Below are 22668 nucleotides of genomic sequence, written 5' to 3' on the forward strand. Positions count from 1 at the left end.
ACGACGTGCTTTCTTTCAGCTTCAGAGGTATGTTGTGCCAGTAGTTGGTCTTCAGATACATTCTGGCATCGCGTGCAATTGGCGCCAGCGAGAGGTTTATATATATCACACATGCACGAGTCAATGTTTATTTTTAAATTGCCAGTGCACATCGTATGTACCGGCCGGTCGGTCGGTCGGTCGGTCGGACAGATGTACAGTCAGTCACTTAGCCTTTTATATATTTAGATAGAGACTGGAATCCAATGTGTGCTGGAGCATGGACTCAGTAAATGAAGAACCCCAAAGACCAGGATCGTTCTTTACCCGTGTTCTCACCATGTGGGCTGAGAGGCACACCCTAGGTGACCTTGAGGAGATCAGAGCATCTCCTGGGTCCTTCCTGGGTTCTGCAGAGCTTCAGCCTGGACTTTAGTGGCCTCTGTGTCTGTCCCCAGAGTGGCCACTGATGCCAACAAAAATCCCTTATCCCAGAGAAAAGAATCCCCTTCTGTCAAATGCAGTGTCCAGTAGACGTGGGTTCCAGGAAGAGGTCTGACTCAAATCCCGGGGATCCCAGATCCCAGCTGTCTTGCTGCCAAACTGTGTGGCCCTGGGCAAGTCACTTACCTTCTCCGAACCTCGATTTCCTCAACTAGAAGTAAAGATAATAACTTCCACTCCGGGGAGGGGCTGATGGGAAGATTCAGTGCTGTAATGCTTTGGAGCATGCCTTCTGAATAGCAGCTTTATGATTTTTAAAAGAGTAGGGTTTTTTAATGCATATTCTAATTCTTTGAAAGGTGATTTTCTACTCTGGACCTCATAGCTCCCTCAATTAACCAGAACACTCTGTTTTCCAGAGCAGTCTGCTTCTGAACATTATGAGGGAACAGGATGTGTGGTCCAAGGCATCTGCTCCCTGGCTAAGAAGAGGACATGGAGACCCTTAGTTTGACTGGGTCTTCATGTTGGTGGTTACCTGAGATCCAGGAATCCCTTAAGCCTGCACCCCTCACTGGTGATAGGTGTAGGGGTAGTGAGAGAGTGAGATATACTCTCTCCTGCACACCAGGATGTTTCCAGCAGCTTTGCCACATTTGAAATTCAAATAGCTGCAGCGCTTCCCTGCACTGTATTAACTTTCACAATTACCAGAGAGGAAAGGCTCATGACAGAACTCGCGGGTCAGCCCATGTAATGGTTTTGTCCCCATGAATTATGGAGCCCTCCCTGCGTCTCCTCCACCAAGAGAGGGAGATCAGAGCGCCAGGCGCTGCCTCTTTGTTAAGGTCTCCTTCAAGATAAAAACATGATTTTGAACTTGCTTATGAAGAACAAGCGAGAACTTGAGCCTTGATCTCTGACCCACATCCAGGGGAGCCAGAGATATTGACCAGGGCAGGTCCCAGGGGTCCTAGCGCTCAGTCCAAGCTCGAGATAATGTCCCCTCCTCCCAAATATTTACCAAGGCGCTGATGGCTAAGCATGGGCTAAGGACTTCTCCATAACTGTCTAAATTGCACTGGAGAGCCACCCCGTGCAAGTAAATTCTGCACTCCCATTTTAGAGATTAGAAGAATGAGGCCCAGATGGGAGTGAGAATCAGACTGACCTGAGATGGAAATCCATCTCCCAAACCAGGCTCCACTCCTTAAGATAAGCTGTAAGGCTTGCAGAAACTGCTGATCCTCTCAGCTTTGGTTTACTCACCTGCAAAAATGGGGATCATTTACTGACTGGAGGGGTTGCTGTGAGAAGTAGATGAATGGAAGTGTGTAATTAACTACTGTGGGAATCCCGTGAGTGGCAGCCCCGTGATTGATGTGTCTAAATCCCACAGGGAGGGTTGGGTGGCACCGGCATCTTTGACCACTGGTTTCATGCTCTGCCCTCAGGGGGGTGCCATTCAGAGTCTGAGCTCTAATGCTGACTCCTCGTACTGTAAATGGCACCCAGAAAGAAAGGAGGGTACTTTCCAAAGAAATTAGAAGAGACGGGAACAAAACAATTTAAACTTAAAGCAACACTCCAAACCAGGCCCAAGATGAGAACTGCAAAGCACCGCCATCAGCTCCATCTGTGAGGAGCACCTGAGCTGGGGCAGAACCTACATTTTTTTTTTTTCATTGTGGGGCCTCAGAACCACACAGAATAGGAGCTTCGTGGTGGTTTCTAGAGTTATTGAATGAATGAATGAATGAATGAATGAATGAACCCACCCGAGCAGTGTTTAGAGAAGCATGAGGAAGCTCGGTATTGAGAAAGACGTATGGGGAAACATTAAGGAAGCCTTAGCTGCTGCCGCTTGCCAGTTGTACGACCTTGGGGAAGGCAGTCATGTGTCTGGGCCCTAGGTTTCCCACTTGTAAAAGTTGCAGATGGGGCAGGCTGACTCCAGAGCTCTGAGACGCAGTGTGCTGGGCGAGTCTCTGCAGTTGCATTTCCCTTGCTCCTGTGGTGGGTCTGTTCCATGGTGTGGACAGGCCAGCTTTGCTCTGATGCAGCAGTGCTCTTGAAATCTAAGCTGCCCAGGTCAGCATCATATCTCCAGATGGCATGTGGGACGGACAAGTAACAAATGGGCACCCCAAACTGTAGAACTGTAAAGCTGCAGGGAACCTCTCCTCCGCTTCCCGTTTCCCTGCCCAAACCTTCCGTCCAGGCCCAGAAGGCACTGAGCTCCGCGGGGAGGGCCGGGCCTTTGCTTCTTTGGAATCCCTCGCTGTGCTGGCCGTGGAGCCTAACAGCATCAGGAACAGTGTTGTGTCTGCACACCCTTAGCTACCTCACTGAAGCTTTCAGGCCTGTGCATGTGCCTCTGAAAATGAGGGAACTCGGAGGCCTTCCTGAAGGAAAGAGGTGAGGTTTAACGGAGATGATGAGTTTGGAAAAGCGCCTGGTGTGCAGTAGGTGCTCAATAAATGTCAATGTTCTTCTTCCCTTAATAGTAAATCTTTGCTGTCCAAATGCTGAATGTGTGGTTGCTGGAATCCTGAGACATGAACAGTCCATGGGGACAGCTAGGACGTTATTTGAAGCATTTCTTGGGGATCACTGGTCTCTGGTCTATTTTATTGTTACTGATTCCTTCCCCTCCCTTCCTCCCTGATTATTCTCCCTCCCTCCCTCTTTTGTTCCTCTTTCTTTCTTTTTTCTTTTTTATTTTTTTTGCCACTTTCTTTTCTTCCTATAACAGGGCAGAAGACAATTAGAATTCCCCCTCTGGGTTAAGATAATTTTTAAAAAGAGAAAGCCTGTCAAATAATTCTAAAGGTTCTCAGATCAAGGAATTCAACATTAGAAATGATGCCCTTTCGTAGGGTGGATGGACTCCACACAGCAGCACTGAGACACGCAGCTAACTGCCTGCTGTGTACAGCATGTTTTGCTTTGATCGTTTTGAAAGAAGTGACGTTAAAGAGAGAAAATATGGCACCATAGAGGCTGGGTTTCTTCCTTCTCTTGCTCACGACTTCATCTGAATGGGACTGGTGCACTGTGACAGCTCTGTTCCCCTCTCTTCCTTGTAAAACACGGGATGGAAACCTCATTTCTTTTTCCAGCTGGATGCTGAGCTTCCAGAGGGGAGCCCGATTAGAGCATGTTGAAGGCAGGATTGTCTGCGACACCCCGCCGCCCTCCCACCCCCTTGCACCCTCCTGAGCCCTCCGAAGGGCTGCGTGAAATGGATGGACGTGTCCCTGGAGTTCATACATAACTATCTTTGCCTGGCCCCTGCTCATTCGTCCTCTGCGCAACCACCACAATGCACTACCCAAAACCGATCATGTCTTGCTTTAAATTCTCCCCGGGCCTCAAAGTCCAAGGTTAGGAGCTGAGATTTTATACTAGGGGCAATAGGAAGCGACTGGTGGGCTTTGAACAGGGAGTGGTATGATCTCATTTACATTTTTAATTCCTCTAGTAAGAGAGAATGAATGGGGTGGGGCAAGAATGGAAGTGGGAAGAGCAGTTAAAGAGGCTGTTGGAACCCCTGCATGGGAGGGGATGGTGGCCTGGAAGAGGGGAACCACAGGGATGGAGAGAGATGCACAGATTGGGGCTAAGATCTGACGATAAAACGCAGAAGACCTGCTACTATTCTGCATAAAGGGATGTCGGGTTGGGAGGAATCAGAATGACTCCTGGGTTTCTAACTGGAGACTCTGGGAGGGTGGTGGCACCCTTTTCTGGGCTGGAGAAGTACAAGGGCAGGAAAGAGGAATAGGTTGAAGGGAAATCAGGAGGGCAGTGGGGGTGTGCAGGTTCTTGAAGATAGAGTCCTTGTCTTACTCATTACACCTACCTCAGTACTTAGCCCTGAACCTGGCACATAGCAGGTGCTCATAAGTACTTGTTGAGTGGTTTCATACCCAAGTCTACCTGGGCAATGGGGGTGCAGCTCTGGTCCCTGCTGATGCAGCTCTAATCTGGGGATACCCAGAGGATCTTTCTTTGAATGGGCCCCAAGGAGGACAGTCGGTGTAATTTACAGGGCCCAGTGCAGAATCAGAACGCAGGGTCCTTTGAGGAAAATTGTTAGGAAATTCGAGACGGTGACAGGAGAGCCTTAAACTAAGCACGAGGTGCCGTGCACAGGCCACAGGCCCACGAAGCTGGCCTTGCTCCTAAGTAGGAACTCAACCTCTCAAGGGCACATGCGGGTTCATCCAGGGCTTCTGAGATACAGTCTGAGACAGCGCTTTCCTGGGAAGCAGCAGCAGGTGCTCCGATGGTGAAGGAGTCCATTGGGAACAGCCTTTGTGCAGCCTGTGTGTCTTGGGGAACAGTTCAGCCATGCATCTCTCCTTGACGATGCGCCCTCCCGCCTCTTGGGGGCAGTAGACCAGTTGGAGGTGGAAATGCCAACTCTCCTGTGGCTGGTGTCCTTCCTGGGGCAGGAGGAGGAGGAGGAGGCGGTGGCCCTTATTCCAGAAAATCCAGGTTCCAAAGGCACGTAGACCCCAGGGCCCACCTACTGGGCAGGGGGAGGACACATTTTCACTCCTTTCCCTTACTCCCCCTTTCCCTCTAATATTTCTACCTCTGTTAATTCAGGTTACTTTGAATTACAATAAATAATAACAAATGGCTGCTAATTAACCAGCTCTTGGTATGTGTCACCTTATCTGCAGGTGGGTCATATTTAACCTGAAGTCCCACAACTAGTACGAAGCCAAGAAAAGCTAGTGAGGGATTTGAACCCCTCTTTCTCTCTGATTCCAGCTGGGGCACTGTACCACAAGGTGGGAGACGAAGCTGTCCCCCCTCTAAACTGTGTGGTCTGAGGCAAGTCTCCTACCTCTCTGAAAAATCTTACCATCTTAGGTTGTTGAGATGATGACATATGCCATCTCAAATTTTACTTTCCCATCTACAGTGCCAAGCTCTTGTGTGGATATGACAAAGGTCACTTGGTCCTTGTTTTTCCTCTCTATTCCTTCACTGTTGAACAATGGGATGCTCAGGTCCCCTGCTCTGTGGGAGAATGGTAATAGGTAGAAAAGAAATACTGTCACACATCCATGCCTTTGCCCATAGCTGGAATGCCCCTTGTCCTTCTCACAGGGGGTCCTTCAAGGCCTAGATGTGATGGGAGTGGGGAGAGGGGTGTTGTTTCCCCGACTAGACAGCAAAACCCTGAAAGTATGAACAATATCTCATTCACCACTGCTCCCTCCAAGCCTACTACAGTTCTCTGTATGGAGTCGGTTCTGTATCAGGTAGGTATTGCTGCGTAACAAACCATCCCAAACTCAAAATGACTTAAATAATAAGTGTTTATTAAGACTCACAAGTCTGAGGGATAGCTGGATGGTTCTTCTGGTCTCAGCTGGGATTCCTCATGCATCTCGTCAATCAGCTGTAGGCTGGGGAGTCAGCTCTGCCTTCTGGACAGGGCTCTCTTATAGGTTTTGGAGTTGGCTGGTCTAGGATGGCCACAGAGACGCATCTGATGGCCCGGAGACTCCTCTGGGCTCTCCTCCACAGTCTGTCATCCTGCCGCAGGCTAGCCCAGGCTTATTCGCAGGGCACACTAGGACTCCTAAAGAGGGAACGGAATTGGAAAGATTTCTTTAGATCTCGGCTCAGAACCAGAGCACCATTGTACCCTCCGCATTCTTGTGGCCAAAGTCACAAGGTCAAGCCCAGGGTCAGTATGGAAGGGCACTAACAGAAAGTACGGGTCAGAGGGACATGGAAAGTTGGAGTCACGATGCCCAAATAATGTTTCTGAAGTAAATGAATGTGCACTTAACATGTGCCAGGGATCAGTCTACGCCCTTCTCTGTTGCTGTAAGTGGAATGCTGGTGTCCCCTCCAAGTTGAGTTGAAGCCTAATTCCCAATGGGATAGTATTAAGAGATGAGGCCTTTGGGAAGTGCTTAGGTCATGGGAATGGAGCCTCATGAATGGGATTAGTGTCCTTATAAAAGAGACCCAAGAAACTCCCCTGCCCCTTATGCCGTGGGAGGTTGTGGTGAAACGACGGTCATCTATGAACCAGAAATTGGGTCTTCATCAGACACAACCTGCCAGGACCTTGATCTTGGACTTCTCAGCCTCCAGAACTGTGAAATGTAAATATCTGTTGTTTATATGCCACCCAGTCTGTGGTACTTTGTTATAGCAGCCCAAACAAACTAAGATCAGTGTGTTAACACGTTCAATCCTGACAACAACCCCCTGAAATAGTCACAAAGTTTTATTCTCATTTTATAGATAAAGAAACTGAAGCACAGAGAGGTTATGTAACTGGCCCAAGGTCACGCAGCCAGGAAGTGGTTGAGCCTGGATTTGAACTTGGGCAGTTTGGCTTCAGCGACCATGTATGTGGCTGTTAAAGTGGTCTTATTGCCTCTCTATAATCTCCCTTTGTGTTGTTCAGACCTGCTCATGTTAGCTTGGAATCATTGACAAACACATTTTTAGAAAACATATTTTATTGATTTTTTTAGAGAGAGAGAAGAAGGGAGAGATAGAGAGAGATAGAAACATCAATGAGAGAGAAACATCTATCGGCTGCCTCCTGCATGCCCCTTTGCTGGAGATTGAGCCAGAAACCCGGGCATGTGCCCTGACCAGGAATCGAACCAGTGACCTTTTGGTCCATGGGTCTATGCTCAACCACTGAGCCATATCGGCTGGGCGACAGGCTCACTTTTGATGGCAGTGGTTGTTTTCAATCCAGGGGTGTGGCGCTTTGAAATATGGCACTCACGGTTCATTTAAATACAAACTGCTTCAAAGGCGATTCCAAATTTTACTGCTAGCAGTGGAGCCGGCTTGCCGAAAGATAGACTCTGAAGTTTTATTAACTGTCACATGGCAGTTTCAAAGACATTGGTTATGCCGAAAGGTTTCCTGACACTTATTCATATGGCAATGGCGGGTCCCAGGCAGGCTGATCTATGGCTTTTAATCAACTAATAGATGGGGTCTCTGGGTACAGATTCACAGCATTCCATCTTGTTAGAGCAGAAATGATTCTGCAGCTCAGAGCCGTCCCAGCTCCCAGCCCAGGATCAGTCCTTCAGGGCAGACAGCGATAACATGGCCCTCTTCAGCCCGATAAAAAGCAGCAGTCACCCGTGGCCCCCGAGGCACGGCACAGCTGCCTCTTGTGTGCCAAGCCTCATGCTCTGTTCCTCATGCCCGTTCCTCCTGCTGGGCCGAGTGTTCAGTCCGTGAGGGGCCGTCAGTACATTACAGCGGGAGGAAGGCTTTAGTCACAGAAGGAAATTGGGTTGCATTCCTGCTCTATCCAATAGTGTCTATGTGACCTCCAGCAGCTTGCGTGACCTTGCTGAGCCTCAGTGTCTTCCTCTGTAAAATGGGAATAATGTTGTAAAGATTGAAATGGGTGATACATTTAACTTTGCACAAGGTTGGCTGTAAGAGCTCAGTAACTATTCACTACTGTGATGTCCCTTCCCTTCTTCCCACCCCCCCCTCCTCTTCATCATCACTGAGGCTGTCTGATCTCCCCTTCCTCCCAGGCTGGATGAGAAGGGAAGGAATGTGTACTGAGCTCCTAGTGTGAGCCAGGCCCTGCTGTGCGTGCTGCATGCTGGCTCTGTTATTTCATTGTCACAGCTCCCTGTGGGATCAAGAGGTTTTATTGTGATTTGACAGGGAAAGAGGATGGGGTCAGAGAAGTCAAGTGACTTTTGTAAGGTCACTCAGCGAGCAGGAGCAGGGATGGGACTGCAGCCTCGTCCATACCAAGACCGAGGTCTACACGCTGTGCACTTGGCAGTAGGATTGGACCCCGAACAGCCGCCCCATCAACTCTTTGTTTTATGGGTCAGGATGGAATCTGGGGGGATGGGTCTCCTTCTGAAATTCTTCCAGGTGGAGACCACCAGGGACCATAGCTAGAGGGGGCTCTCCTCCCTCATGGACTGATGGGAACACTGAGACCCAGAAGGGTCAAGTGACTTGTTCCAGAGGCACGCAGCCAGCTGGCGTCGGAGCTGGGATTTGAACCCCAGATGTCCGAGGATGCATCTGTGGCCAGGAGGGCCCTGTAGGGTTAGGGAAAACCAGCGGGCAGCTCACTCTATCTGGACACCCCTCCCCCCAAAATACCCTCCCGACGGAGTTATCTGCTGCCACCCAAATACAAAACCATCCTCTGTCTCAGGCCCTGCAGAGTAAAACATTTCCTCTTTACGCACCTGCCAGCCCTGCACGCCCACTCTGTGCCACACACCGGCAGGGGCTGGTAGCTTGGTGGGGGCCTTGAAATGCTGAGACCCCTGAGGACACGAGGTATTTCTCTCTCACCTCATGCTCTCTGGCAGAACTTTACAGTCTTCTCCCCAAATAACAGTACAAATCTAATAATAATCAAAATAGCCGATATCTATGGGAGGGTCGGCAGTAGATCAGGTGCTTCCAGTGCGTCTCAGTTGATCCTCCTCACAACCCTATGGGGTGGGTGCTATTTTATCCCCATTTTCCAGATGAGGAAACGGAGGCCTAGAGACATTAACTTGCCCAAGGTCACATGCTGGACAGGGAGGAGCTGATTCAATTCTAGAGAATCTGAATCCAGAGCCTCACACTGCCACACTGAATCCTGTAGTAAACTCATTCCATGCATGTATCAATTTATTGAACAACTAGAGGCCCGATGCACAATATTTGTGCACTGGGAGCGGGGGTCTCTCAGCCCGGCCTGCGCCCTCTCACAGTCCGGGACCCTCACTCCTTACCACTTGGCTCGCTGCTCCTTAGCGCTGCCCTGGAAGCAGAAGAAGCTCCCGCCACCATTGCTGTGCTCGCCAGCCATGAGCCCAGCTTCTGGCTGAGCGCACTGACTACCCTGGGGTAGCTCCTGCATTGAGCGTCTGCCCTCTGGTGGTCAGTGCGCATCATAGCGACCGGTCTTACTCCAGTAGTTCCGCCATTCGGTCTATTTGCATATTAGGCTTTTATTATATAGGATTGTTTGTTGAGTGCTAGGTCATGGCAGACACTAGGGACTCAACAGTGAGCAGCACCAGCAAACACCCCTGCTCTCGTGGATCGTAAGGTCTAGGCCAGCGGTCGGCAAACTCATTAGTCAACAGAGCCAAATATCAACAGTACAACAATTGAAATTTCTTTTGAGAGCCAAATTTTTTAAACTTAAACTTCTTCTAACGCCACTTCTTCAAAATAGACTCGCCCAGGCGGTGGTATTTTGTGGAAGAGCCACACTCAAGGGGCCAAAGAGCCGCATGTGGCTCGCGAGCCGCAGTTTGCCGACCACAGGTCTAGACCATGAACAAAATTGAAAACCACAAGACACAAGTGTTGAAGGAAAGGGCAGCGAGGGAGCTAGGGAGTGCTGGAGGTGTCGTTTTAAGAAGGCTGGTCCGAGATGGCCTCAAAGATGAGGTGATTTTTGTGCAGAGCCTTAAAGCAAGTGAGGAAACGCCCATGTGCCTGTCTGGGGAAGAATATTCTGGGCAGAGGGAGCGGCAGCTACTGCAACCCCAAGGCAGGTGGGAACAAAGAAGCCAGTTATCAAACGGTAACTTATTAGCCATTATTAAAGGGACAGGATGATGCCTGCGCTGTCTTCAGAGGGAAGCGCGGCTTGCTGGCTGGCGGGCACGGGGCCCTTTGTGGTCCAGCCCTGTGCCATGTGGTGTTGAAGGGATGCAGCCCTCCCTCCAGAGCGCCCCCTGCAGGCTGGCTGAGCATGTCCCTCCAGCCATCCAGACACACATCAGTCCCTCACTGTCATCTCTGAAGATTTTAAAGCTGCGCTGCTGGGCCGGAAGTGGGGTGGGTAAAAAGGGAATTAGCATAGAAACCTACAGCAGGATACTGAGGAGAGATTATCTGAGGGAGCAATAGGAAGGGGACCCAACTACCTCTGGCTTCTCTTGATTTTTGTTGTTGTTGTTGTTGTTAATCTCACCCGAGGATATTTTTCCCTTTGATTTTTAGACAGAGTGGAAGGGAGCGGGGAGAGACAGAGAGAGAAACATGGATATGAGAGAGATACATCAATTGGTTGCCTCCTGCACACACCCCGACTGCGGGTGGGGATCAAGCCCACAACTGAGGTACAGGTTCGTGCCCTTGACCGGAATCGACTCAGGACCCTTCAGTCCAAGGGTCGACGCTCTAACCACTGAGCAACCAGCCAGGGCAATTTGTTTGTCTTTTTAAGGGAAAACTAGTGGGCTCCCTCTACCCTACCAGGACCCTGCTACGGTGTTCTGGGGCTCTCCCTTATCCCCTCTTACTTTCTTAAGAGGCATTTTCTCCCCAAACTCCCAACAGGTTTCCAAGCCACCTGCTTTCTGTTGCAAACTTACCCGCCCTGTTCTTTCCCTGGTAAGAAAATGGGGGGACAGAAAAAGCCTTGGACATGGGGGAGAAGGCCTGGATTCTAGACCCTGCTCTCCAGTTGGCAGCTGTGTTGACCTTAGGCAAATGACCTAACCTCTCTGAGCTGTTTCTTCATTGGAAGATGAGGAAGGCCACTCTCCTTCCATGGTCATTATGAGGTTGTACTGGCATACTGGCTGGAAAAATGGTGTGAAAATTCCAAGTTCCGCAACTGAGGGGCCACAGTATTACTTCTCTTTCTGACTCGAGTTTCTTAAAAGGATCTACTTCAACTCCTTGCTCCCTGTACTGGGTTGAGTAGTGCCCTTTGTCCCCGCCCCCCCCCCAAATTCATGTACACCCAGAAACTCAGAATGTGACCTTATTTGGAAATAGGGGCTTTGTAGAGGTAATTGGTTAAGATGAAGTCATACTGGAGTAGGGGTGGGCCTCTAATCCAATGGGACCAGTCCTTAGAAGAAGAAGAAAACAGCCAAAACCGGTTTGGCTCAATGGATAGAGCGTCGGCCTGTGGACTGAAGGGTCCCAGGTTCGGTTCCGGTCAAGGGCGTGTACCTTGGTTGCGGGCACATCCCCAGTGGGGAGTGTGCAGGAGGCAGCTGGTCGATGTTTCTCTCTCATGGATGTTTCTGGCTCTCTATCCCTTTCCTTTCCTCTCTGTAAAAAATCAATAAAATATATTTTTTTAAAAAGAAGAAGAAGAAGAGAACATGCCCTGGCCGGTGTGGCTCCGTTGGTTGGGCATCGTCCTGTGCTCCCAGAGGTTACTGGTTCGATTTGTGGTCAGAGCACATGCCCAGGCTGTGGGCTCCGATCCCAGGTAGGGGGTGTGCAGGAGGCAGCCGATCAATGTTTTTCTCTCTCTCTCTCCCTTCCTCTCTCTCTTTAAAAAAAAAAAATCAATAAAAAATATTTTGTAAAAGGAAGAAGATACAGAGAACAGATGCAGAGAGGAAGCCCCTGTGAAAATGGAGGCAGAGACTGCAGTGATGCAGCTGCCAGCCAAGCAGCAGAAAGTGCTGGGAACCGCCAGCAGCTGGGAGAGGCCTGGGGCAGAGTCTCCCTCCCCCACTCCCCCACCCTCACCCCCACCCCCACCCCACCCCCACCTCCAGAAGGAACCAACCCTGAAGGCACCTTGATTTCAGGCTTCGGGCCCCCAGACCAGGAGAGGACAGATTTCTGACATTTTCAGCCACCCCGTGTGTAGGAATTCGTCACGGCAGCCCTGTTTGCCAAATCTTTGACTCGCGTGGCTTCTGGAAAATCAGCTTTTCTACTGGAGACCTCTCTTACAGATTTGCCCTGAAAAGAAGAAAGACAGTTTTGAGGGTGAGGAAGTTGGGGAGGTGAAGGACCCTGATCAGCCTGGAGTCAGAAACCGAAACCTCCGAGATTCACAGCCGCCGGAAGCCTGCGGAGAAAGAAGATAAACCGGCCGGAGCCTCACGCCGTGAGTGTGAAGCTCTCAGAGTCCAGGAGAGTCCCCTCCTGGCCTGATCCCAGCGATGGCGAGACTCGGAGCGAGCATGCTGATGAATAAGTGAAGAGGGCCAGCCGGAACCAGGGTTTCCTCTGACAGTGCCGCGTAGGTTGGGGCAGCGAAGCGGGTGTCCCCAGGAGAAGGTAGTCCAAAGGCAGAGAAGGGTCCGAGCCATTCCTGACTGGCAGTTTCCCTCGGGGTCCCTGGGGACCGTTTTGAAACTTTAATCAGCTTCAGTTCAGAAATCCTTCTAGCAGAAGATGGGGCGGGGCTTCGCAGACCTGGGGAATCGTTGTCAATTTTGCACTGACGTTTTATTTGCAGAAAAATTAAAGTCTTATTTTCATTACTGCCTTTAAAAGAGGTGGGATTGTAATAGTAGTTTAACAGTCGATGAATATAACTATGGTGAGTGCATTTTCAGCCTGCCTGCGATTTCTCTTGTATTCAGAACCGTTTTTGAGAATTGCGAAATCCTCCAAGCAGGTATTTTGGGAGAAATAAAAGCTTCCCTGGGAACCAAGGGGTGGGGATGTGGAAATTAGGCAACAGGCAGGTCTGTGGAGCCCTTCTGTGGGCCTGGCGCTGTCTGCCATGGGGAGCTTGCCATGGTGATGGTGGTGATGATGATGATGATGGTGATGATGGTGATAGTCGGCAGAGTTGGGGTGCCGTGAACAGCCAGGTGGGGTAGGAAAGCCAGTCTCGGCTTAGCCGGGGCCACATGAAAGCACGCTTTGGTGTTGTGCTGGCCTGGAGACAGCAGTCACACCCAATCTGCCCAGCGCTCCCAGTGGGCGTTCCATGCCCGCAGCAAGCCCAGCCGGCCTGGCGTGGTACCGACGGCCTGCGGGTTCCTGGCAGCCAGGGCCGGCTTGTCGCCCTGCGGTCCTCAGTGCCAGCTGGGGCACACGGTAATTATTTACTGAATTGAATCCCATCTCTTTGGCTCTCAGCAGCAGGTAACTGAGATCTGCTTAGGAGGCTGTGTTCTTCCCCAGCCTCGACACACCTACACACCATACACGTGTACATGTATGCATGCATGCAGATACACACAAACACGTCCAGACCCAGCCTGTATGTTGGCCCACTCAGGGCTCCAGGGAAACCAGTTTCTGGAAGCGGCACTCGTGTTTCTGCTGCTTTTCTCTATCGGAGAAAGGGACTGCAGGAAGGCGCGGGAGAAAATGCTTTGTTTCACATCAAAGGTAGCCCCTCCTTCTGCTGATGAAGTTTCCTCTCCCTTTTTCTCTCTCTGGAGCTGCTTGCCCACTAGAAACAAAGAGCGGAGGCGTGCTGGCTGGCTTCAGGGGGCTCCAGATGTGGCGCCCAGGGGCCCTCCAGATGTGGGCTGCCTGAAGGCCCGGAAGCGCCCTCCACTCATGTGTGGGAAGGAGCAGAGGAGGCGCCTGCAGAGACCCCTGTCTTTGTCTTGACTTCAAAGGCTCTTGGGCTTTGCTAGAACTCATCGGTGCCTTTCATAACCGGGACGTGCCAAACCCGTCCTCTGCCGCGGATTTGCACATACGAACCCTTCCTGTGGGCGCTGAGGTCAGCTGCATTCAAAGCGAGAGGTGCCCCTCCGAAGGCCGGGGCGCAGGAACTGGCGTGGTATTAATCAAGCAAACAAGGGGAAATCTGAAGACCAGGCGCTCCCTGGCAGCCGTGATGGTGGAGCCGGAGCCAGGCAGCGTGGGTGTTTATTTTTCACGTCCGTGGGCCTGGCGGGCGTCAGAGCTCCGGCCCTCATTGTGCTGGGAGAGGGGCGCTGGCCCAGCAGTGACCTGCGAGCGGGGAGGGTTGAAGGGGGCTCTGGCTTCCGGCAGGGACCACCAGCGCCACGGGACTTTCCGGCAGCCAGGGATGGGGGTGTGAGCAACATGCTGCGGGTGGGGGTTGGTGGGGCTGCAGGCTGGGAAGGGGGCCCTTCAGGGTGAACTTGAAAACCAACAGCATCTCCTCAAAGGCCCGTTGTGGACCAGGCTGGGTGGGAAAGGGCCATGTATAAAGATGAGCTACTTCTGGGCTGCGGACTATGAGCTGAGTGGTGCTTCATACTCCGTGAAGGGAAGGGAACAGCCACTTGCTATGATAACAGGTTATTCTACGCGTATTTATTAAGCTCCTACTGTGTGTTGGGCACTGCTTTCGGCAAAGAAAATATAGATAGATGAGCGAGATCATGAGGATCCTGCTTCTCAGAGCTTACTTTTGGCAGGGGGAAAGATAAGTAAGTAAATCCATCAGTACTCTGCTCTCTGATGTAGGTCAGTGCTATGGAAAAATACATGGGGATATGGAGGTAGGAAGGGGGTGGGGGGGGGGTTCTTCCTATCGCTCTAGCTGTGATATTTAACAATAATTGAGTGTTTGTTCTGCGCCAGGCCAGTGTTCTGGGAGTCTTAAGCCTGTGATTTTTTAACACTTATCCTCGCAGCCACTCTGTGATCCGAATGTTGTCCTTTCTGTCACCCTTGGGCAGTTGAGGCTTAAAGCCATTGGGCCCCAATGACAAGGCTAAAACATGGTCCAGCAGACGTGAGCAGCCTGTGTGACCTCTGAGAATTTCATCCGGGTCACGTAACCTTTCCGTGCCTCAGCTTCCTCATCTGTAAGAGAGGGGTGGTTAAGTGTAGGGATGTTAGGGGGTTGATAAATAATACCTCTCTTCCTATGCCCCCTAAGTTTGGGATTAGGGGAGAGAGAGAGAGAGAGACCCAAAAGGCAGGCAGCCAAGGGTAACAGTCCCTCCTTTCTGATGGGGAAAGGCTGGGTTAAAGGAGGTGGCTTTTCTGTGGGGCCACAGTGGGCTTCCTAACCTTGGACCCAGCACCTGGCAGCTCTGGGCAGCCATGTAGGCTCTGTGAAGTTCCACGTGGAGGGGTTCCGTAAGCAGAATGTGTGTTTCCTGTTGGCAGTTGGCTCCCAGAAACAGACAAGAAAAGAGGGAGGAAGGAACTGAATTGTGCATGTGCTCAGCTTCTTCCCACGCTCGCATCAGCTTACCCACCAATACAGTGTAGACTGGGTTCAAGCGCTGGCCTTGCCCTTTGCTAGGTATGTGGCCTTGAACAAGCTGCTCAGCTTTTCTGGGACTCAGTTTTCTCATCCTTAAAATGGGAACAACACTGGCATCCATCTCATGGGGTTCCTGGGAGGAATAAATGAGGTGACATGTGTCAGTCACCTAGGACAGGGCCTGGCACATACTGGGGCGGAGAGGGTGAGGCAACAGGCTGCCTGTTTTCAGGGAGTGGCGGTTCCCCCCACCAGCAAGTCGTACCCGACCCCAGAGGGTGGTAGTAAAAATTCAGCCAGTTAATATGAGGACAGTGTCCAGCACATAGCAAGTGCTTATTCAATAATAATAGCTTGAACCATATGAGATTGTCAATATTCAATTCTTTTTGACCTACAAAAATGGCAACAGCGTATGGTTCAACCCTATAGTTATTGTTTTTAATCATTTCTTAGCAAGGTACTATGGTTGGGACTCTGTAAATGTTCTATTCCTTTTTCCCCGAGAATCTGGTTGGGCCCATCCGGCGTGGCTCAGTGGTTGAGCATTGACCTGTGAACCAGGAGGTTGTGGTTCGATTCCTGGTGAGGGCACATGCCCGGGTTGCAAGCTCAGTCCCCAGTGTGGGGCGTGCAGGAGGCAGCCAATCAATGATTCTCTCTCATCATTGATGTTTCTATCTCTCTCTCCCTCTTCCTTCTTCTCTGCAATCAATAAAAATACATATATATTTTTAAAAGAATCTGATTGGGGCCCCAGAGGAAGCTGAGATTCCCCACTTTCCCCTCCACACCAGCCCAGGGTGCCTTGGTGGCTGGTCAGGAGCCCTGGCCCCGGGCCCTGCGGAGGGCCTGGGTGAGCCGCCCCCATCCCTGAGGCTGTCCTGCCCAGACAGCAGGTGCGAGAAGTGCAGTCACCAGCTCCGACAGGGCCCTTGGCAGAACTGGACACTCCTAATTTATCACCTGGAGCCAAGCAGGCTGCCATCTGCGGGGTTGCCCAAGGGCCTCGTCACTTAGCACGTCTGCTAATTAAAGGCAAGATTAACGACCCTGGTCTGGTGGCACCTCTCCCAGCGCTTGGCTCTGGCTGATTGGGCCTCAGCTGGGAGGGGGCTGCCCTGCTACTTGGGATGGTGGCCAGAGGGAAGGAGACCCACCCAGAATGGAGACTCGAGGGAGAAAGCACTGAGCCATCTGGAAAGCCGGGGTTAGCTCACTGGCCACCTGGGTGAAATGGGATCTTGGTCTAATAGGGACGGACAGGGAGGGAGGGCGAGATGCGGGCGCCTTATTCCCAGAGGTGTCCCAGCACCTTAGAATAGCCTTTGGGAATTGTTGCCGTCAGAGAGAACAGATGTGAACTACCGAGCATACCGGGCACGAAGGAGGCATTTAATGAATAATAAATTGTGGAATGGCTGGGTGCATGGGTGGACGGGCTATAGGTACACAGTGGGTGCTTAGTAAGTGTCTTTAACATAAATTATAGCAAGCCCTATGTGGTGCTTTGAGTCGAGTGTTATTCTAAACATTTATGTGTGTTAACTCAACGGGTTCTCACAAGAACTCTGTGAAAGATCATTGGCCCGTTAAACAGAGGAGGGAATCAGGCACGGAGAAGTTCAGTAACCAGCGCTGAGTCATACAACTAAGAAGTATTGGGGATCATTGAAAGATCACAAGATTTGGGAGCTCTGGGGGGATTATCTGGGTGAACCTGATCTTTTCCAGGAAAAAAAAAAAGTTGCTTTTTGTGTCCTTGGAATCCTAGGATTGGGAACAGAAGTGGGGACTCCCATGGTGGGTCAAAGGGAGAAGAGAAAAAATAGTTGTAGTGAAAGTAATACCTAGTAGATAGTGAGCCCTTATTTGCTTAATTCTGTACTGAGCCCTTGAGATGTTCATCTTATTTACTCCTCGGAGTGGTAATACTTTGAGGCTGGTGTGAGTTTTGTCTCCGCGTGTTGCTTTAACAGATGGGACACATCGCAGATGTTCCCAGAGTCTCGGGGAACGAGACACGGGTTTCCCTCTGGGATCCACCAGGCCAGGCTGTAAGATGGACCACTGGGCTCCCTGGATTCCTCCATCCTCACACCCATGGTTGGGTGAGCTCTCTGTTTCAGGACCCTTGTCTATGAAGTGGGACTGAGAATGCCTCCTGCACAGAGCTGGGAGGCTCAATGGTGTAGGGGGTGCTCGCCCCCCACGTGTGCCTGAAGTTCTGAAATGTCAGTTTCCTCTCCCTGAAGCTTTCTGTACGACTGCAAATTGGCCACGGACCTTCCACTTGGACCTGGTTATAAGCCCGCCCCCTGGAGTCGCTAAGAGTGAGCATCATTTCCCCGCTTTTCCAATGCAGAGACAGAGGCTCAGGGGGCGACTAGATCCCAGGGCTCCCAGCCCAGTGTGGTGTCTAGGGCTCTTTGATGCCTCTTGAATCTAAAGAAAAGAAATAGCTGGTCATTCATTATCAGAAAGACAGTGGAGACTAAAGAGAAAACACCGAAGGGCTCATGTAATGTCTGGTTTGCCAGAGCCCAGAGCACGACCTCTCCATCCATCCCCGTCGTTCCTGCAGGGGAGACGGATTTGGAGCGGAGAAGTCCAGAGCAGGGCAGTTTCGGAGATGAAGGGCTCGGAGCGGCTCCGTGGGTGAAGACAGACAAACCTTAAAGACCGCTACAGGCCAAGAGGGGCTGCGATGGAGGCCTGTGAAATGGCGAGGGGCGGGGGTGGCGGAGCAAACAGGACAGTAGACATCCTGGGCTCGCCAGAAGCCAGGACAAAGCCCAGGAAGCCAGCTTTCGCACGAGGGTGAAAACATGGACGCTGGAGCCAAACTCCCTCCATTTGAAACGCTGCCCTGCCGTTCACTAGCTGTGGGTACCACTGTAAAGTGGTCTGGTAGACAGAACCTCCTTGAAGGGCTGCTCTGATGGTTCAATGAGGTACTACCTGGAAAGGGCTTATACCAGTCCTGGTGCAAGCATAGTAAGGGCCGAGTAAGTGTTGGCTGCTGCCGTTAGTGGGAGTGTCAGCTGTCCAGTTCAACAGATGTTTATCTGTCCTACACTTGGGCCTGGCCCTCATGGTGCAAAGGTGGGCGGTGCAAAGATGGGGGAATTCACAGGTTTGGGGCGGAGGGGCGGGAGATAATGACAAAATTGAGCATCAAGAGGCCCATTAGGGTTTAGCTGATTCCAGGGATGTTTCATGGGGTTATTAGAAGTCGGAAATATCTGGGGTGTGACTTTGGCCTTTTGACATCTCTTAACACCATCCTCAGAGACAGTCCCCACCAGAGGACAGAGGTCATCCCATTCCAGTGCCCCTGCTCTACAGATGAAGAAGGGACCCAGGGGAGGCCACAACAAGCCAGTAGCCGGTGAGGACAGGGGAGTCCTGCGTGGCAGATTTTGGGATCCTTTGTGCGAGATTTTCTTTTCCAGTTGAAATATAACGGACACACAGAAAGTGCACACATCAAACGTGGACTGCTTGGTGTGTCGTCACCACCAGATCGCGCCTGTGAAACGTAGTCCTGACTCCTATAGCACAGATTGCTCTCACCGGTTTGGAACATACAGTAACTACTCTTTCGTGTCTGGCTTCTTTGGTTCAATGCTATGTTCGCTTGCTTCACCCACCTTGCTCTGTGTAGCTGTGTTTATGGCTTTGGCTGGAGAAGAGCCACCTGGGTTTACCCATTCTACTGTTAGCGGGCATTAGGTTGTTTCCCAGTTGGGGCTACCGCATATGGTGCTGCCAGTGAACATTCTAGAGAACATGTTTTTGGCAGCGGTTTGTCGGCAGGCCTTTTGAGTGTACTCCTGGGAGTGGGATAGCTGAGGCTTCTGCCCTTGACCTTGGGCCTGATTCTGAGCGCAACCCAGTGCAGGGCTCCCGGCCATTCATCGTAGCCACCTCGGCTCACTGTTTCTCTACTGAGTATGTGACCAGTGAGTCAGGCCGTTGGGAGCGAGCAGCACGGAAGATTTATAACAGGACATCGACACATTTAAGGGAGTACTGCTTCCAACAGTAGGCCTTTTCGGAATGATTAAAAGCCGAGGGAAGCAGGGACACTTGAGCAAAGATTAAGAAATCAGAGCCTGTTTTCTGAAATGGCTCAGCTCTGGAGCAAACAGACGGGGAGCACGGACTTGTAGCTGGACCAGTGGTGTTGGGGAGGGGAGTGGTCAGCCACACGGGGAGGCGGGGCATTAGAGAGAAGTCCAGAAGCATTAAAGCTTAGGATGCCCTTGGCCATGGAAGGACAGGTTAGGAAGGGACAGCCAAATAGACACTGAATCAAAGAGGATAATAATGTGAACCTCCATTTGTTACCGTATTTTACCAACCATGAGCGCTGTGCTGGGTTCCCAGCCTCCCGGGTCTGCAGAAGCTCCCGTAGAGTTGAGTTTCACACAGACATCAGGTCTACCACCTCCCACTGAATCACATTCTCCTGGGATGAGGCCAGAAGAGCAGTATTTTTTTAGAAGACCCCATAGTGATACTAATTTCAGGTTTGGAAAACACTGCTTTAAGGAGCCGGTCCCTTTGGCCTACACTGAGCCCAATCAAAAAAGGGCTTAGTTTTTCCAACTCACCATTCACAGCCTTCCTGCTCCCCGACCTTATTGGTTCTCCTAACACCGAGGTTGCCCTTCACTCTCAGGGTGATTGTTGACTATGCACCCTATCTGGATGCATCAGTCACTCAACTCAGTGAAAACTCCTTCCCATCGCAGCTTCCTCGGGCTGTTTTTAAGTCACACCCTTTCATGTTGACCTTCTTTTTGCACCTTTTAAGAGGCAGTATCTCTTCAGGCCCAAGATCAGGAAGCAGTCTCTGTGGGCTAATGAGTTCAGGATGGAAGTCTAATCCACCTCGGCCTTTCTCGGCCTGTTTCCTCACCTGTAGACGGGGAATAGTAAGACCTAGATTACGCCGTTGTGATTACCAAAGGATACAGTGAACGTCAGATGCTGAGCGTAACTCAAGTGATCATTTGGGTGTCAGAGCAGCGAGGAATGGGTAGAATCCAAGGGTGAGTGCAAACCGTTTCCTTTGCCCAGGGTCTGTCGCACCAGCCTCCTGCCTGGTATCCCTGTCCCCTCCAGTCCTTCAGCTCCCAGAGGGATCCTAATCGAACCTAGATCTGACCCACAGGGAACTAGGGTGAACCCCACAGCGTCTCTGCACCAGGCCCAGAGGTTTAGACACTTTACATGGGTTCATTCATTTCCTCTCCACAGCTGACCTGTGCAGATGGCATTATCTTTGTTTGTGAAAGCAAGGAAACTGAGGCACAAAGAGGCCAACAATAAAGCGGGCCTTGCACCCAAGGCTTCAGACACCAAAGCCCATGTTCGTTTCTTTGTACCAGCTTGTCCCCTGACCCTCGCCTGGGTGCCCCATTCACTGTGGGTGACATTTGACAGCAGAGAATGCCATGCCAGTGAAGGTGGTAAAATGCCTGAGGGAAGGACTGCCGGCCTGGCCAGAGGACATCTTTACAGCTCCCCAGGCCCTGGAGCCCACTGTGTTGGCATCTGAGATACTGGTTCTTGGTGGCTGGGGATTAAAGTGATAGATCCTATTTCTGCAGGGTAGGGCAAGATGCAAACAGTCCCCCAGCAGCTGGGGCCCTGATTTGCTTATTTTGCAGTGTCAAACCACCACTTCCTTCAGCAGGCTGGAGAGAGAAAGCTAGAAAGGGGCCCCGCGGGGTGAGAGGGAGGGCAGAGGGGGTTGGCTGGCTGGCCCACTGTCTGGACGGGTGCCCTGGCTGTTCAGACCAAGCCAGCTGTGCTCAGGCTGTTCAGCCCATTGCCCACTCCTCCCTGGTGAGGCCTGCTAGGGGCACAGGGAGATGTCAGATGTGAGCTGGGAGCTGCCAAGCTGGGGTCAACTGCCCCACACCCTTCTTCTAAATTGTGATCTGTGGGTTTCCGTTTTCTGAAAAATCATGGGACCTAAAGTTGCCAAAGGGGAAGGTAAGCACCTTGGAAATCATCTTCAGCTTTGAATGTCAGGAGGCCCAGATTTAGTCCTGGCTCCTCCTTTGCCTGGAGGTGAAAACTGCACATGTCAGACCATCTCCTAGGGTCTCAGTTTTGCCATCTGCAAAATGCAGATAATAATAGCTCCTACTTCATAAGTAAGAATTAAGTAAGGTAATATGTGAAAAGCATTTAACACCATGCCTGACTCACAGTAACTGCCCAAAAGCAAGTTGTGGTTCAGTTTTACTAGAGATGATAGCAACATCATTTATTTACTCACTCATTGGTTCACTCACTTCCTCGTTCACTTTCCTGCTGCAGGTATTTATTAAGCACTAGAGGCCCAGTGCACAAAATTCGTGTACTGGTAGGGTCCTTGGTGGCCGCCAGCCAGCCGGGTACTCCCTCCCTTCCCCCGGCCGGCCCCGCCCCCTGGTCGAACTCCCGGTCCAGGGGACAGTTTGCATACTACGCTTTTATTATATAGGATAACTTGAGTGTCAGGTGTATCCCATACCATCGTTACTGCCTCCTGACCTGTAAGACACCCGACCTGCTTGGGGAGGCATGTGGAGGGGATGCCTGGGCTACAGTCTCGAGTCTCCAGAGAAATTAGTGGAATGTAGCGAGGCAGGATTATAGGCAAGTGTCTGTCCCCTCACACCCAACTGGACCGTGAGCTCCTTGAAGGCAGGGACATGTGCGTATGAGGGAAGCATGAAGTCCGTGTTTGTGGATTTACTTGCTTGCTAACTCGTTTATTTGTGCAATACACACACACACACACACACACACACACACACACACACTCCTTGTGTATTTGATGTCTCTATACTCATATCTAATATGCATTCACATAGTAGGGGCTCAGTAAATATATGTCCACTTGAACTAAAGAAAAGCAGCTTTGTTCTCTAGTTGGGGGTCCAGTTTTGGCGAGAAATCTGCACCTCCCACAGGCCTCCTTGTGCTCTGAGCTGGCTTAGGAGGGGCATTCACATAGACCTGTATTTATGCTTCAAAATCAAGATGCTGGCACTCGTGCCTTGAAAGATTGCAAAAGGCCACTTCCATCTCTCACCTCTGGCCAAAGTAATGTCAAGAGGGCCTCTCTCCTGCCACTGCCTTTAGTACGGGTCCATGATACAGAGTTCGATGGGTAGGCCAGGACATCACTGTGAAAAACAAAGGAATGGAAAGCACTTACCTCTTCATACGTGTTAGTGGGGAAATGCAATGAAAGCTATTTTTTCCCGGGGTGGGCAGGTCCCGTGGATTAGCAGACACACAGGTTCTGCAACTTGCTCCTG

General features: G+C 51.1%; 1 protein-coding gene and 1 long non-coding RNA gene across 2 annotated transcripts in view; one reads left to right on the plus strand and one right to left on the minus strand.

Annotated features, from left to right (window-relative positions):
- The window catches only part of ABTB3 (ankyrin repeat and BTB domain containing 3), a 258580-nt gene that overhangs the window by 105541 nt on the left and 130371 nt on the right, over positions 1–22668 (plus strand).
- LOC129149845 (uncharacterized) lies at positions 5749–10935 on the minus strand. The gene is made up of 2 exons (XR_008556668.1): positions 10803–10935; positions 5749–6028 (listed from the first exon to the last, which is right to left on the minus strand). It is a non-coding gene; the product is annotated as an uncharacterized LOC129149845 (long non-coding RNA).

The sequence above is a fragment of the Eptesicus fuscus genome, chromosome 7, assembly GCF_027574615.1.
Source record: "Eptesicus fuscus isolate TK198812 chromosome 7, DD_ASM_mEF_20220401, whole genome shotgun sequence".
Classification (NCBI taxonomy): Eukaryota; Metazoa; Chordata; class Mammalia; order Chiroptera; family Vespertilionidae; genus Eptesicus; species Eptesicus fuscus.